Below are 17,007 nucleotides of genomic sequence, written 5' to 3'. Positions count from 1 at the left end.
GGCTCCAGGGAGTTATTTATGGAGGTTGGCTCAATCAGCAAATTTGATGTGACGAAGAAAGAGACGAGCAGAGATCACACACTGATTAAAGTGTAATTCAGATACGGTGATGCTTGCTGGAGTAAGCAGCACGTTTGATGACACAAACAAGGGGGAATTAGGCAAATAAGAGAATTCAAGCGAGTGACAGGAATGCAAACACATTTTGGAGCCATACATTGTGAGCGAGCACATTTGAATGTGCATTGTCACATTGAGCAGTAGGCGGGTTTGTGGCAATTTGTATGTGCAGTAGCATTCGCGTTCCTTAGTAGCATTCCCATACACTTAAAAGTATGCATTAGTATTCGATGTTCTTCAATCACAGCCATCAGTGTTGTTTATTACTATTCTGTTGCTCTAATTCAAAATATTACTTATAATACGGGTTCTTGATTTAGCAGGGCGCGATACGATTGTAACGTGAGAGGGGGTGTACCTTCAAATGACCACCACTCTGGATTCAGAAGCATTTCCTATTTTTGCTCAGGAGAAGAGTCCACAGGTGCTGTGATGTTAAAACGTGTCATTGCTTCCATCCAACTTCCAACGTGGCGGCATTCCGAGGCTGATGAAGCTCAGGGGATACAGTACAAGAGGCTGGCGCTTGTTACATTGTGGAAAGGGATAGACCTGGGCTGTAGGATCTCAGACAGGGGTGAATTCACTGGACAAATGAGCTTTGAAGCCCAAGGGTCACTGGTTAAGAAAAATGTGCACAAATGGGGGGTGACCCATTATTGTGATTGTGGGCAAATGTACCCCTTGTAAGCATGTGACATGCTTACACTGAAAACATATTACAGGACAACAATCATCCTGCAATGATTTTTTGTCTCTGAGAAGCAGCACCTGGCCACTAGGTTTCCTTCCCCTCCTCAATAAGAGCTGTGAATCACTGACCATGAATCTAAACCTCAGTTGTCCCACTGATAATAATTTGCATCTTCATCATCCATGTAAATGTGGTGATACATTTGCTTTGATAGGAGCTGACTGGAGTGTTTTGCTTTATTTTAGTTGCTAAATATCTCTTTTTTATGCCAGGACCATCCTCACAATTTAGTCTAAAAAAATAGTACACAATTGCCCCTTTGTCAGAATTTAGACTAACTTAATTTTCAGACTATCAGAGATCTAGGATAATCATTACAATTAAAGATTACATATTTAGAATCTTTATTTCGATCGTTTAGATCATCAAAGATATAGTACATTACAATTGTATAAAAAGTTCAAAGTTTATCAGTATCCAAATATTAACATTAAAACAGTTCATTATCATAGAAATGAATAATAAATACATTTAAAAAAATACGAAATGTTTTCTGAAATGGATTACCAATTATACTGGGCCGACCTTTTTTAGGAGGCTGGTTCGAACATGCCACATAGCCAGTAAATACTTTGCCACTGCAAAAACAATTGGGGGTGACAAATCGGATTTTAGTGTTCTAAAGGCAGGCAAAAATTCCCTAAAACCAATGTTTTTTAAAATGGGTAGAAGCCAGCGCTTCCTTGCTCTCTGATAAGCTTTGCAGAAGAACAACACATGTAAATCACTTTCCTGATGATTCAGACAGGCTGGGCATTGCTCACTTGTTGGGGGCTTGGACCAGGAGCTAGTAAAGGCCCTCAGTGGTAGAGAGCCATACCTCCACTGAAGGTAGAGCTTTCTAGCCAACACAGGAGCCATTCCGTCCAAAACACTTTCCAGTTTGTAAAAGTCTTTGTGATATATAAATGAATGTGTCAATGAACCCATCCGTGTACTGTGTAGAGTAGAAGTCAGCTTAAACTGGTAATAAAGTTGAGAAAGTGCCTTCCTTGAGATTCTCAGACTTGAGTTTGCGGGATCAGTCCATAATTCCCGCAAACCTAGGCTTTCACATAACCTTTTTACATAAATCAACCAGGGGATGTTACTAATATTGGGTAAGGCAAGAAATTCCTGAAGCTCGCTTCTGTAATTGCCAAGATCTTGGCTACTCCAAACACGCTGCCAAAAGGTTAGTGGTTTTAGACCCAGTTCCTCTGCAATTGGCCTGAGACCAAGGTCAAGTCTCAGAGGGAGCAGGGGCGTGCTGGGAGGGAGAGCCACCAGCTGCCTCAGAAATTTGTTTTCTGTAGATGTTAAATTGTTGACCGGAGTATGGCCCCATAGTTCCGCCCCATAAATAACTAAGCCCCGAGCTTGGGATTTGTAGATCTGTAACAGGGGGCCCAGTGGGCGGTATATGGATTTGCCCACCATTCTGGTAATGCCACCCGCTTTCTGAACTAGCTTCATATTTGCCCTGATCGTGTGAGTCCCCCATGTCAGTTTCTCATTTAAGGTTACCCCCAGATATTCGAATGTGGAGACCCTCCCCAAATGCACTGTACCCAGCATAGGGTTTGGGCGTGTTGAGGGGGTAGGGTTCAAAATCATAAATTTGGTCTTGGAGGCATTGATTTCAAGGCCCCTCTCAGTGCAAAGTTGCAAAAACCCATCCACAATTCGTTGAATTCCCATAAGGGATTTGGACAGCAGCAGAGTGTCGTCCGCAAACATTATAGCGGGCACTCTGCTGCCGTTCAGTTTGGGGGCGTCGATGTCAACCATCCTAGACAGGTGGGCGATTACCCCATTGACAAAAAGACAAAACAGGGTGGGTGCGAGCACACAACCCTGCCTCACCCCCCTGTCAACGGGGAATTTTTCTGTTAAACCCCCCATCCTGCCGCACCTGACCCGGGCATAGTTTTTCTAATGTAGTTTAATTAAGATTTCCAGAATGTCCGGTGGGACTCCCATGCCGTCAAGGACACTCCAGAGTTTGGATCTCGGCACAAGGTCGAAGGCGGCACGCAAGTCCACGAACACCGTGAACAAGCTGCCGCCCTCGACGAGCGCCGTCCTCCAGTAGATGAGGTTTAGGCGAAAAATCTGATCCGTGGTGGATACCCCCTTTCTAAACCCAGCCTGGTATGGGCTCAGGGCAGCAGTCTCCTCGATCCAATTCTGGAGGCGGTCCAGGATAAGCCTTCCAAAAAGTTTTTGGGACACATCTATCAGGCTGATGGGCCTATAATTGGATGGGAGCAGAGGCGAGCCCTTCTTAAAAATCGGGACCACCTCTGCACCCAGCCAAGTAGAGGGCACCTCCATGCCCGTTAGGACTGCATTAAATAATGTCAGGAGGTAAGGGGCCCATATATCAGGCTCCTGTTTAAAAAGGTCACCAGGCAGACCGTCCAGTCCAGGTGCCTTCCCAGAGGAGAGGCCTGCAATAGCAGCCCTGACCTCCTTTTCAGTAAAGAGGTCCGCCTCCAAGTGATTTAATGGGAGTGGAATTGTACAGCCCGTGTGCCCTGCTTCCAGTGCATAGAGTGACTGGAAGTGCTCCTGCCATATGCGAGGAGAGATGTTGGGTTCGATTGCCAAGGCAAGCTCCTCCGTGCCTGTATTGACGATACGCCAGAACTTCCGAGAGTCCATTACGGCCAGAGAGCTGGTGAGTTCTTCCCACTTATTCTGATCCCACTCACTCTTAGCATTGGAGAGCAGCTTCTTGTATTCGCGTCTCCTGGCTTGGATCTCGGGCCTACTTTTATGGGCCTTTATACTCAATAAAAGGTCCTTCCTTGCCCTACGACACATTGCATTGAACCAAGTGTGCTGGGTCTTTCTACCCTCCTTCTTGGGTCCGTTACAGGTTAAGTCTACGGCCAGGGTCTTTACGACTTCTTCGTGCAACAGCCATATTTGTGTGTTTATTCCCCTGTTGTTGGGTTCCTCACTTAGGACGTCCATTTGCTCCAGAGTGGGGATAAAGTTTTTGTAGAGCCGAGGGAGCTTTACTGTGCTTGCCACAAGTTTCTCCCACTTAATTTTCCTCCTGTTGCTTTCTAAGACTAGATCCGGGTTGGTTTTGAACGATTCCAATTCCCCATGAGCCCGGCCGGGGAGAAGAAAGTCCAATTCCAGGGCATTGTGGTCACTGTCAGCTCTATCTGTTACCCTGAAGTCAGAGACATACGACCAGTGTGGTAGCTGTACCAATATATAATCTAATCTTGACTCCCTGCCCTTCCGATTGTACGTGGGTTTGCTCGGGATGTCAGATTTGACACGCCCGTTGCAAGCCCTCACGCCATGTTTGAGAGTTAGGGCAGTAATCTGGAGTGCTAACGGTGTCCAAGCTTTGGATGGTATAGATACAGTCGGTGGAACTCGCCATCTCTCATCCTCCTCTATGACGGCCCCATCCAAAAGACCAGGTAGGGGCTCAAAATGAGAGTTCAGGTCTCCACCTACTAGGAAAGGGGTCCCCTTGGGGAGTACGCCCAAAACTTCGGACAGTTCCGCGATGGTGTGGGACTCCTGGGAGATAGTGACTGGCCTAGAATATACGTTTACTATTGCTTGTCTGCAACATTTCGACCACTCCAGTAGGACCACAAGTATGTCCTCAGATGCCACTGGAAGGCGCGTAGCCTGGCAGCCCAAGTGTACTGCAACCCAGGTTTGGAGGCCGCCTGAAGGATGCCCTCTACCCCCCCATTTCGCTGGTATAGAAAATACTGCGAAATCCTGTCTTGAGTAATCCTCTCTCTCCCAGGTTTCCTGAAACATGCAGAGGTCTTTGGCATTAATATATTCTAGCCATGCCTGACAATCAAGCTTATTTCCCAATCCTGCCACATTCCATGACAATATTTTTAGCGGATCGGAGCTATTTTTTGGGATGGTGGTGGTGGTAAGATCATCCCCTGTATCACTGGGTGTAGTCGTGGTGTGCACTTGGGAGTAGTTTGTTACTTCCCTCACAGTACTTCGTGAGTCACCAGAGGAAATAGGTGAATCTCCAAGGTGCACCAGGGCATCGACCTGCTCTGACACTAGAGTATTTCCTTCCGCTCCCTGCTCTGGTATAGGATTACACTGACCACCTAAGGGTAAAGGTAGTCAGTCTACCATTTCAAGTTGACTATATCTGTTCTGAGTTAGGAGAGGGAATGGGTGGGGGAATCTCCTGTGGTAATAATCTAGGTCAGTAAAGGCCCGGTTACCACCCCTCCTGTGGCAGGTTTCCCAGCCTGCGTCGTCCAAGTTCTCAGTGTGGTGGATGTACTGCTGTCTACTAGGGTTGGGAAACTCTCTCCCTCCTCTATCCAGCTCACCACCCGGTTTCTCAGGGTAGGTTTGCTGGGCATTAGTTTCGGGGCAGCCATGGTATCTATTTCTGGGATTATGAGAATCCAGCCTTCTTTGGCTATTTTCCCATCCACCCAAGGTTAGTGGCCAGTTCCCTCGTGCCTCATCCTCTCTATCATGCACCACAGGGGGATAGAAGAAGGAGAGGGGTAGCGATTTAATGGAAGTCCCCTCATTCTCCAAAGTCCATCTACATATATATTGCACTGTCCTTGGGTCTTTGAAGCTAACTATGACGCAGTCACCGTTTATAGATTTAGTTGAATTACCCAGCCAGGGCGCCCTTCGAACCATAAGGACTGGGCTCGTAATACCTTCCGGGAGCGGTCTGTGTCTAGATAGCCAGTTTATCACCTTGTTCTTAAGTGAAATGGTGGATTATTTTGCAGTAACATTCAATTCTGGTATCCCCACTAACACTACAGTGTAGGGAGCTGCCTCAGGAAGAAGGTGGACTGGGCCGGGCTTCTTTCTCTTGTCGGCCTCCTCAATGATTAATTCGCCATTACTTAAATATTTGTTGGGAACAAGGTTATTTTGCCTGGGTTGTTTTGGATTAGATTGGAGAGTGGATAAATAATTGTGGTGATCTGGGGGATGCATTAGGACAAATGGCTCGGGTGTGTACTGATGCTTAAAAACCCACTAGGATTTGTCAACTGCGCTATGTGAGAATTATTTTTAGCCTGATTAGGGGCCTGGGATGGTCCCTTTTTTACCTCGCCCTCGACAACCTTAGGCCCCCCAGTGCTGGTTACTTTGATACTATCGGCCAGTTGCACTGTTGATTTTTCAATGATGGCTAACCTGGCTTCGATTTTAATTAGCCTTTCTTCCATGGGGCTTAGTAAATTTCTGATTAGTGCGCCTATATTCAGAAGGGAGACATCCTCCTCAGTGGATTCAGGTAAGTTCGAATGAGCATGAGGACTACTTTCCTCTGGTAGATTTGAGAGCAAGGCCTTGGCTCTGGCAATTTGCATGCTACCCCTGATGTTTGTGCTGGGAGTGTTTACTGGAAAATGGGGCGGGGATTTTGTGGTATTTGGCTTCCGGCCAACCTGGTTCCTTAGCCCTCCTCTCTTCTTCTGGGTTGCCCCTTCTCCCTTATTTTGAATTGCTCCTTCTATGGTCCCCTTCCGCGTGTGGGTTTTGGGGCCTATGTGATCGGTAGTTATGGGGTCAGAATTTGGCATGATAGTGGAAATAGGGTGAGGTTGAGCAGGCGGGAGAGTAAACATACTAAGATCTGCGGAATTACTAAGATCATTTGAGCTTAATCGAGAGGAACAGATTGAAACATTCATAGTCCCGGGGGGGTCACTTGAACCAGCGGCCCCACTGTCCAGTGCAATGGGTTCTAAGCTGACCTCAGGAGACTTAGCCTGAGCCACAGGGCCCAGAGACGATCTCCTCACCCTATCTAATTCTTGGGATATTCGCCTCTCTAGAAGCGTGATGTCCTCTATTAGTAGGGAGCCAGCTTTCACAAAATATTTATCAAGTGTTCCATTTATGGGAGTGGCAGCAACCGATGCGCTTTTGCTCCTGGTTTCCCTGGTCGACATCTCTTGTAGAAATTGGCGACGAGAGTCTAGTGTAATTCCAGATAGGGGGAGGGGCAGGAGGACTGGCCCAGTCCCAGCCTCGCCTGTCCTCGAACGGCCTCAAACGGCCCGCTCTTTGCCCGGTCTTCGCCCCGGTGTGCGCCCCGCACGCGTCCCGCTATCGCGTGGAGGGGGTGTGGCTTAAATTAACAACGGAGGCGTGGCCGGGAAGAGTGTCCAGGAGCGGGCGATTGGTGAGGCGCAAAGCAGCCTGGTCCTCGCAGTCCCGGGTGAGCAGATCCCCAGCCAGCAGGTCCCTTCAGCGAGGCAGCGTCTCGCGCACCCGTGCTGCAGTGGGCTCAACAACGGGAGCACATCCAGTGGGAGCGTGTCTTGGGCTCAACACGGAGAGGGCAGTCACAGGAGCGAAGGTAATTCAGCCCAGCGTGGCACCAATGTCCAAAGCCTTCGAGCGGCTCCCGCGTAGCGGGGGCCGCAAGGCTTAATGAAGTTGTTGGGGGCTTGCCCGGGAAGAGTGTCCAGGAGCGGGCGATTGGTGAGGCGCAAAGCAGCCTGCTCCTCGCAGTCCCGGGGGAGCAGATCCCCAGCCAGCAGGTCCCTTCAGCGAGGCAGCGTCTCGCACACCCGTGCTGCAGTGGGCTCAGCAACGGGAGCACATCCAGTGGGAGCGTGTCTTGGGCTCAACACGGAGAGGGCAGTCACAGGAGCGAAGGTAATTCAGCCCAGCGTGGCACCAATGTCCAAAGCCTTCGAGCGACTCCCGCGTAGCGGGGGCCGCGAGGCTTAATGAAGTTGTTGGGGGCGTGCCCGGGAAGAGTGTCCAGGAGCAGGCGATTGCTGAGGCGCAAAGCAGCCTGGTCCTCGCAGTCCCGGGTGAGCAGATCCCCAGCCAGCAGGTCCCTTCAGCGAGGCAGCGTCTCGCGCACCCGTGCTGCAGTGGGCTCAGCAACGGGAGCACATCCAGTGGGAGCGTGTCTTGGGCTCAACACGGAGAGGGCAGTCACAGGAGCGAAGGTAATTCAGCCCAGCGTGGCACCAATGTCCAAAGCCTTCGAGCGGCACCAATTAAAGATTACAACATAACCTTATTAACTGTGTAGTATAAAACTACACTGCAATTCCTGCATGTGGTATAAAACCATAAAAACAGTGAATAACCTCACACCTCTCATTTAGCAAGATTGCAGGTCTGACTGAATTTATCTTTTGAACGGGACGCTCATGAGTAGCTGTGCGAGTTATAAGTGGATGTAACATAACATAACATAACTGATATATTACATCACTGTGTGAATAAATGCAGCATTGAGTAGAGAAAATGTATTTGTAGAGAAACACAAGTTGTGTGCTTATAAAATGTCTTCTGATGTGACTATGTCCTGTATGGATAGCTGGTGAGGGTGGTAAGGAAGGCAATAGTGTCTAAAACTGTACTTCATTTTTGAGTGTGTGCGGGTGTTTATGTGTGTTTGCATGAGGAGTTACGGCATGATAGGTATTTTCAGTGATGAGTGAGTCAGTGTGTGTTAGTACACATTTAATTTACAAAAGGGTGAATTTAGTATTTGGTTTATATGAGACATTCATCATAAGGCAAGATATTCGATCATGGCTATTTCGAGTATTTTGATGTCTTTACTCTCTAACTAGGGCAGACAAGACAGCTGCTTATTTTTGGCAGATGTTCTCCATCCGCCAAACAATATGGGACATATTCACAAAGCTAAATTTGTAAATTTACCTTTTCTACGTCTGTCAAGAATTTAAGTGATTCTTCGCAGTTCTACATCCATCTACAAATGTGGATTTGTCTGCCACATTTGTAAATCCGATTCAAGGAATGAAAAGTGGGTATTCCAAAGTATGGGTGTGTTGGAAGTTTGGGAATGCCTACAAACACGTATGCTTGTAGGCATTCCCACGCTTCCCTATTACCACTTTCTGTCCTGTAAATGGCAAGATATTTCCAACAAATGTCTGGAGTAACTCCCCTTCCAGGAAGGGAAGTGGAGCGCTCCTCTACACATTCACTGAGGGGTTTGAGGAAGACCTTTTTTCTGGGCAAAAAATGTTTTTTCCCACAGAGAAAGTAGTAAAAGTGTGCATTTGCAGAGGAGGATGCTAATCCCCCTTTGCAGAAAATTCAATGGAGAATTCTGTAGAGGTGAAAAGTCATATGATTTCCTTGGATGAATGGCAGGATGTCTGCACATGGCATAGCTGTTCAGATGACCAGAATGCACCCACACTAATGTGAAAATCTGCAGGATAAGATTTTCTAGTATTCATGTAAACCAAGCCATACATTAAGTGCACAGTGTTTGTATCAATGAGTATGACTGGGTACAGAGGTTTGTGAAAACATGAAGGGAGAAATTTGTTTCATGGGGTTCATGTATTTCTGGAGATTGATAAAATGTGGATGGCTATCCAGAGCTTTTCGATTTCTGAGAACTTTATATTCTCCTTGAATGTACATTTTCCTAATGTATGTATACATGTTTGTGCTGTTAAAGGATATTTGAAGGATCGGTACGAGTATGTTTGTTTGAGAGTGTGAGAGAGTCTTTTTGAATATTTTCGGTATTTGAAAATTTATGATATGCTGATGACTGTAATTGTTTGACTGCCAACACCTGTTTTTATTTAGTGTTTTCTTGTTACTCCCTTTATGTTTTCACATACTTATATACTTATACACAAGTTCATGCTCATTCATATAAACACTTTAGGGCAGATCTACTAACCTTTCACACAACGCAACAATGAAAGGCAACTTGCTGCGCTGCATGGCGTTAAAGGGAGAGTGCAGAAATATTCCATATCTGCTAAGATATGGTGCACTTCAGCACTCTCATAGTGCTAGCGGACAGTTTAGCGCTTATGCAGGCACCCTTGTGCCATTGTGCAAGTGTGCCTGTATTTCGGGCAGGATTGTTTTTGTGCAGGAAGGGATACCTGTGTAGAGGCATATTCCTTTTTCTATGTATGCTGCAGGATGCAGCACACTTGGAAAGAAGTAGAAAAATGAAGAAATTATGGGCTATATTATCAAGGAATGACGATAACATCGCGGCTTTAGCGACAGGAAACTACAGCTAAAGCGGCGATAATGGGCTTGATAATATGCCCTTGTGAATGCCCATAGAAGCCCAGGTTCACACCAGAACCTGGGCTTCTATGGGAATTCACAAGGGCATATTATCAAGCCCATTATCGCCGCTTTAGCGGCAGTTTCCTGCCGCTAAACCGGCGATAATGTTATCTCCATTCCTTGATAATATGGCCCAGAGTTATTTTACCTTGTTATACCTCCCCCAGGTAGGAGCTCAATTTATGGTGCAAACCCATGTTTACTATCTTTAATAAATTTGTGTATGCATCAAACTCCCTGGGTAGACACTTCACCAAAATGGAATGCTTCCCTGGCTCAAAGTAATGCAAAGCAGAGCTATGTTCTGAGATGCATTACATTTTTTTCAGTAAGCCACACAAAGGCACAAAAATCGGGTTTTGGGTGGCTTAGTAAATCCCAAAATGCATTTTGTGTCCAGGCTGCGTATAAATATTGGCCTTTAGGTTTAATTGAGACTCTGATTTACGTACAATATGTTTTAGTGAGTTTGTCTTACACAAGTTTGTGTTTCCAAGCTGAACAAATATATATGAAAGTTCTTGGATATGAATGAAATGTGTCAGAGACCCTTTGACAGGGCCACGGGGCACGCAGGGGTTGGTGGACCCGAACTTGGTAGTTAAGGCCTTTTAATCCTGATGTCCTGGGGCCTGACCAACTTTGGATCCCGCTCAGCTGGGCGAAGTTCCCCTTTGGCATTTGACTGTCAGTGGTAACTGTGGTTGAGCAGTCAAGGCTCCCTCAGGGGGATGTAGTTGCAGGTCAGTAAACACGACTGTGTCCAGCCAAATACTTGCTTCTATGAGAAAAAATAGTATTTTATTTCTAACTCTAAACATGCAAAGGAGTACGACATTCAAAAGCAAGAACACAATCCCCCTTGAGGTCGGGGCTTTAGTAGTTGTCAGGCAATTCCCTGTCCCACCCTCCTTCGTATAACGTGTTCAGACTTATTCCCACATTCATTGGTGGCCCCATCAGGGAATGTAAACTGTTAGGCTGTACTCAAGAGTACCCTTTTGATTCTTCAGGATTTCAGTCAAAAGGATCTTTGGTGTCACAGCACCTTCAGAGGTGAATCCCCCAGGGCCCCAAAGGGTTGGTATGGCAGTGTTCAGCGGTACAGCAAGTGACCCCTCCTCGAGAGCTCCCAAGTCTGGAGCCTGTAAGGCAAAGTTGTGCTGCTCTAGATGACCGTGGCAGCACCCGGCAGCACAGGCTCTTCCGGTCGAGCAGTGCTGCCGGTCAGATTAGGGTGATCATAGCTGCTCCTGCTTGGCGGATACAGAAAGTAAATTGGTCCTGTACTAACAAAGAGGTGGGATATTCTCCAGCTCCTGACTGGAGCTCTGGCAATGGTGCAACGTCTTCAGTGGCGTCCTGCGATTCTTGAGGGAACAATCAGGTGCAGTTGATGGGCTAGACCCACTGGTCACGGCAGTATCCTCTCAACCCATACATATGGCTACAGTGATACCAGAATGTTCCACATCTGTACAATCTATGTCTGTGCAGGCGGCTGCAAATCGCCACACTAATGTCATGAAATAGCCGCTGGGAATTAAGAGTAGTATAATATATGGAATTCTTGTATTCCTGTTTAAACGGCAGTGGCTAATATCTTTATAATCGGGGATTTCTGACATGCCAAGTCACCGGTTATAAAAAAGAAGTCAGCACCCGACTATTCTAAGGTTATTACAGTTGAGTTATGACGCAACAATGCCTGATGCTGCAGCCACCATCCAGAGTGAAAGGCAGGTCAGGTCATGCAGCATAAATCAAGGAACTGTTCAAAGCAACTGATTGAACTTTGCTTTTCTCTCTTCTTCTCAATTTTAATAGCTTACAATGACAAGCAGAAAGAATATGTTTAATGTTTGCACTCCTTAGACAGAGAAAAGATGGAATCTCTCTGCATGTTTCTAAATGTTCTGAGCTAATGTAGCTTTTTTTTAAAACTGACTTGTTTAGAACTGTTTCTACTTTTTGTTTGCAACTCTTATCTAACAGTGTTTTTATGAGTTTAGTTTTGTATTAGAGGCTTTATTTTTATTCTTCATGTTTACAAACATGCTCACTCTCTCATATGAAAGAGCGAGGCACCAGAGTTTTAAGTGGTGTGTGACCATGAATAATATGGAATAAAGTACCACCTGGCCTCTATGATAAGGATATTGCAAGTCACCTCAGAGTTCCTTCCCCTTATAAAGGAAATTGGCCTTCGGCCTCAATCCTTAAGATGGATATGGAACTCCAAGAGACTGGCAATATCCCTATAATGTAGGGAAGGGAGTACTTTATCCCTTATATTCTCTCCGAAGTTAAAACACTTTTGTATGTGTGGATCAGCTGCAGTACAACCCGAAGCATTCTATTTGACAACAGCTTGCCCAAAATTCGACAATAAAGGTTTATCATGGAAAGAAGATAATATGATCCTGAATACTTAGGTATCCATCACATCCAGTCCACCCTACCTCTGATTTTTTTGAAAAGTGCCATAAAATGAGGGTGATTTACCAGAAGAATTTTGGAGAGAATTCTGCTGATAGCTCTCCTGAAAATAGCAAAAACAGTAAGATTTTACATTAATTTTCAGTTCTATTTATAGACATAAGTCTAAGCATTACTTTGCTTTACTGACTTAACTCTCCTACCCTATCCAACCACATGGAATCCGAAGCTGGACTACTCGCTGATAATGGCCCAAAGAAAGGACACTTTTGGTCTTTTTGCCAAATGTTAGTCTCATATTTTCCAAAAAGGCACGCTTCATTTAGCCAATGAGAGGCCACCATTTCCAAATCTGCTGCTCCATATTTTGAATAAGGACTTGTGCAGAGGTGGTGGGTCAGGCACTGAGCACAAATGCTGAGATCGCGCTTGCAGTTTTACTTCTCCAAAAAAAGAGCTGAGCAAGCCAGATGCCTTGTCATGCCTTCGCTCCCATGAGCTTTGGGAGCATGGTTGCAGTTGTTTTCGGATGTGAGTAGGCCTCCATCCATTGACCATTATGAACCATGTGAATGTACTGACATTGAAAGGCTTTCAATAACTCACACACATCAAGGTCCTTAAGGTACATGAGATAAACCAAATCTGTACCAAAGCTTCAAGCAGAGGCGGAGCATGGGGGTGGGGGGAGTGGTGATGCACCCCCCTCAAAATGAACATGCCACCGATGGCTGACTGGTTGGGTCTGATATGTGCAGGGTGCCTGTTCAACTACTGCAGAGTACGATGTTAGGAAAGGGCTCAGGGGAGGGCGCAGGTGTTGTTTGAAATCAGCACTGTGCATGGACAGGCCCCTGTCACATTGACCCCATGTAATGCACCTAGATTGTCTGAGTCACAGACATATGTGTGTGCCTGATGGGTTTTCTTCTTACTTTCACGGGAGTTGCTTTCCTCAGGCAGACAGTATTAAATAGACAGACTTTTGTCGGAGCCCAATCTAAGGAGTCATTGGATGAGTCATCCATCCTGCTCTCTTCTTCCTACATTAAGCCTGGTCTCCAGTATCTGCAGAATACCCAAGTACCCTCCTGCTTTCAAGCAGTGGGGTGCACGGCTTGCCTGTCTGTGTCTAGGGATATTTATGCTACAGCTGCTCTGTTGCCACAGAAAACGTATATATGCTACAGCAAGTTAATAAATATTTTATGTTGTTTGTATGTGTGTGAATATGAGTTTGTGTTAGTGTGTATGCATATGAATGTGCATGAGTGTGTTTGCACATGAGTGTGTGCATCTGCCTGTGTGAACATGGGGGTGCATGATTGTTTGTGCATGTGTGCTTGTGCCTGTGAGCCTGTCAATGCATATGAGCGTGTGGGTGCATATGGGAATATGTACACATGAAATCATGTGTGTGTGCAGGTGGGTTTGCAGGGTCAGACTGGCATATAGGGCAATCAGGCAGTGTCCCATTGGCTGGTTTGAGAGGTCAGTGCATGGGCACGGGTTTTTGGCTGTTGAGGGTTGAGGGTTGGTATTATGGCCTGTGTGGGTGGTTTTTACTGTTGTTGTTTCCTGATATTAAAACAAATCCACTCAGTCTTATATACCATGCAAAATACATGCACAGTGTGTTTAAATCTGCCTCAATTTCCAAACACAGTCCACTTTACAAGCTATATAATTAACTAATTGGGACCTCTTTTATTCTGGTCCCCAGGCTATTTTCTGTCCCAGTCTGACACTGTGAGTGGGAGCTTGAGTTTGTGTGCATTGCAGTGTGCTCATGAGTCTGTATGCACAATTGTGCACAAAATTATGGGCCTTATTTTGACTTTGGCAGTTCAGGAGAGGGCCCCGCACGCCAGCGCCCTGCTCCCACTCTGCCAAAGCCATAATTAGAGCGCCCACCGGATTCCAATTGGAATCCGGGTCGGGTGGTCAGTGCCTAAAGGCTCATAGGAGAGCTGCAGAAGGCACCCTCAATGAGAATGCTATTGCAGGTTCCTGTAGGGCATGCACTGTCAAGTCCATGCCCTGACGGAACTGGAAGTGCATGTAGACAGGGGGCACACCATGCGTCGTCCTGCATGCATCTCCTGGCGTAGAGGAAACAGGTGGCCCTTTAGGCTGCAGCGTCCCACCAAGCATATTGTGGCCTCGAGACTGCCACAAAACCACCAGGGATCTCTGATCCCTGGTGGTTGCGTTCGTGCCAATCTAGTCCAACTGCCCAAGTCGTAATGGGGCGCCCACACCGCCATCGTGGCTACGGTGGTCTGATGGACTGGTGTAGTCATAATAGGGCCCTATGTGTATGCAGAAATCTGTGTTTGAATCTCAGAAGCTTCACTCAGCCTTTCTATTTTCTGAGGCCGATGAAATGAATAGCACTGAGTTGGGGTAAATGTGTGCTTTTGCGAATACATGTTATATGTGTGCAAAGAATGTGTGCATCTAAGTGTCTGTGCATGAGTGTGTGCATATGTGCATGAATTCACATGGGAAACATCGCTTAAATACCTTTACAACGTGGGTATTACAACGGAAGTCATTACAATGACTTGCGCTGGATGGCGCTCTAACCTAAGGAATAGTATGATTTACTATTCCAACACCTTCCCTACTGTATGTAGACTGGAGTTGGAATAGTAAATCATACTATTCCTAAGTCCAGCGCCCTCCAGCGCAAGTCGTTGTAACGACTTGCGTTGTACTGCCTTAGTTGTAAAGGTATCGCGATGTAAACACCGCGATGTAACGTGGTATATTCATTCACATGACTGTGTGTATGTCTGTACAAGCGTGTGTATGTGCACCTGTGTGTGTGCCGAAATTTGTGTTCGAATCTCACAAGTTTCAATCAGCCTCTTTCATCCTTCTGTGGTTGATAAATCGGTTCTTTTGATTTGGGTAACAATAAACATATTTTCTTCAGTGCCACGATACCCTTAGGTTCTAGGTGCACCTTTGCAAATACATATTAGCTGTGTATGCAGAGTGTCAGCATGTGTGTGTCGATGCTCATGTGTGTGCATGTGCGCTTATATGTGTGTGAGTGCCTGTTCTCTCACAATGGCTGGTACAGTACCCAGAAGTTCAAAATTGAGTGCAGTAGCAAAACGGCTGCTTTGTAAGTCGTAAATGGCTCAGTGAATTGCTTCTCCACGGAAGGGAACCAGGTACATTACTATCCGTATGTCTGTGTGTATTTCATTCATAGTATGGGGCAGTGAATATCAAAATAATTTTGGCAAGGCTCCTTATGAGTTACTGAGGCAAGAAATGGAATCCTTTCCAAGAGGGGTACATGTCTGACTGCAGTGACTGACGCATCCACACTTTTAGGCATCGAATGAAGATTCCAGGGATGCTTGCCCATTGTATTTTACATGCTGGAGAATGCAGATGATGCCTGAATAAAAGAAAGTGATGGTTGTAAAGGTGATCCAGTGGTCCAGGTGATGAGTTACTTTTTCAGTACAACTTGCTTTTCAGCATCAACTCCGATTATTATTTCGAGGTTCGAGTTTGGCAGATTTAAGATATTCCCAGAAAATTGGTGGATGTCACAACAGCCCTATTTATGTATGTACAAATGTACATGTAGAGCGTTTACACTTGGGTTAGTCGTAAAGAGGGTGTAAAGAACATCAGCCGCATTTTGGTGGATGTCCCTCATCCCCAAACTATAAATGATCCTCTCTATTCTTTCACCCCTAAATAGATTTCTATACTAAGCCACAGTTCTTCCCTACCTCCAGCAAGCTGGGCATCATGCCTAGATGTTGAGATCTTCCCTATGGTCGGTTTTGAGGATGTGAGACGACACATAAGCTTTTGTACAGACCGATAGTGTAGAGAATGCAACAATGGAGACTCCCTGCAACTCCTGAACACAAGATTTATGATTTCTTTGTAGTATGTTCATGTTCTCCTGCCTTGAAAGCCAAATGATCACTTGTTGTCTAGCGGTAAAGGACAATAAAAACAGAAACTTCCAGAGAAGTCAAAGGAGTGCAAAAGAAGTGCCCGTTACTTAATTTACTTGGGAGTGATATAGCAGTTAATCACCAAATTTAAAGCCAAGGTTTTTCAACACCAGATTTTTGGCTAGTGGTGGGGGTGGGGGGCGTCTGATGGCCAGAAAGACTGCCAGTGTGTCTCAGCCTCTGAACCAAAACAACCTGTCTTCATAGCATCACATCTAAGTTGGTTCATGGACAGCGACCCAAACACCGTGGAGAGGCATTTGCGGATTTTGTTGCCCGGGAAGGGCTTACTATTCTTGCGAGAGAACAACAGCTCGGTGTCATCTGCATATGACACGAATTTTGCCCCTAAAGATTCTGCCAGGGTAGCCAAGGGAGTAAGGTAAACATTAAACAAAGTCGGGCTTAGGGCAAGCCCTAAGGTACTCCTACATTGGATTTGGCCAAAAAGGGGTGGCGCCATACCTCTGGTCCCCTCTCCTCCAGAAAAGTGTGTCGCTCTGTGAATAAATGTTGTAAATAAATCCACACCTGTCACCCCTCTTGGTATGCTCCCGAGAGCACAAATGTGAATGAGGACAAAAGCCTTTTTTTTTTTTTAAATGAGTTTGC

Source organism: Triturus cristatus, chromosome 7, assembly GCF_964204655.1.
Source record: "Triturus cristatus chromosome 7, aTriCri1.1, whole genome shotgun sequence".
NCBI lineage: Eukaryota > Metazoa > Chordata > Amphibia > Caudata > Salamandridae > Triturus > Triturus cristatus.
This window is presented reverse-complemented; position numbering follows the sequence as displayed.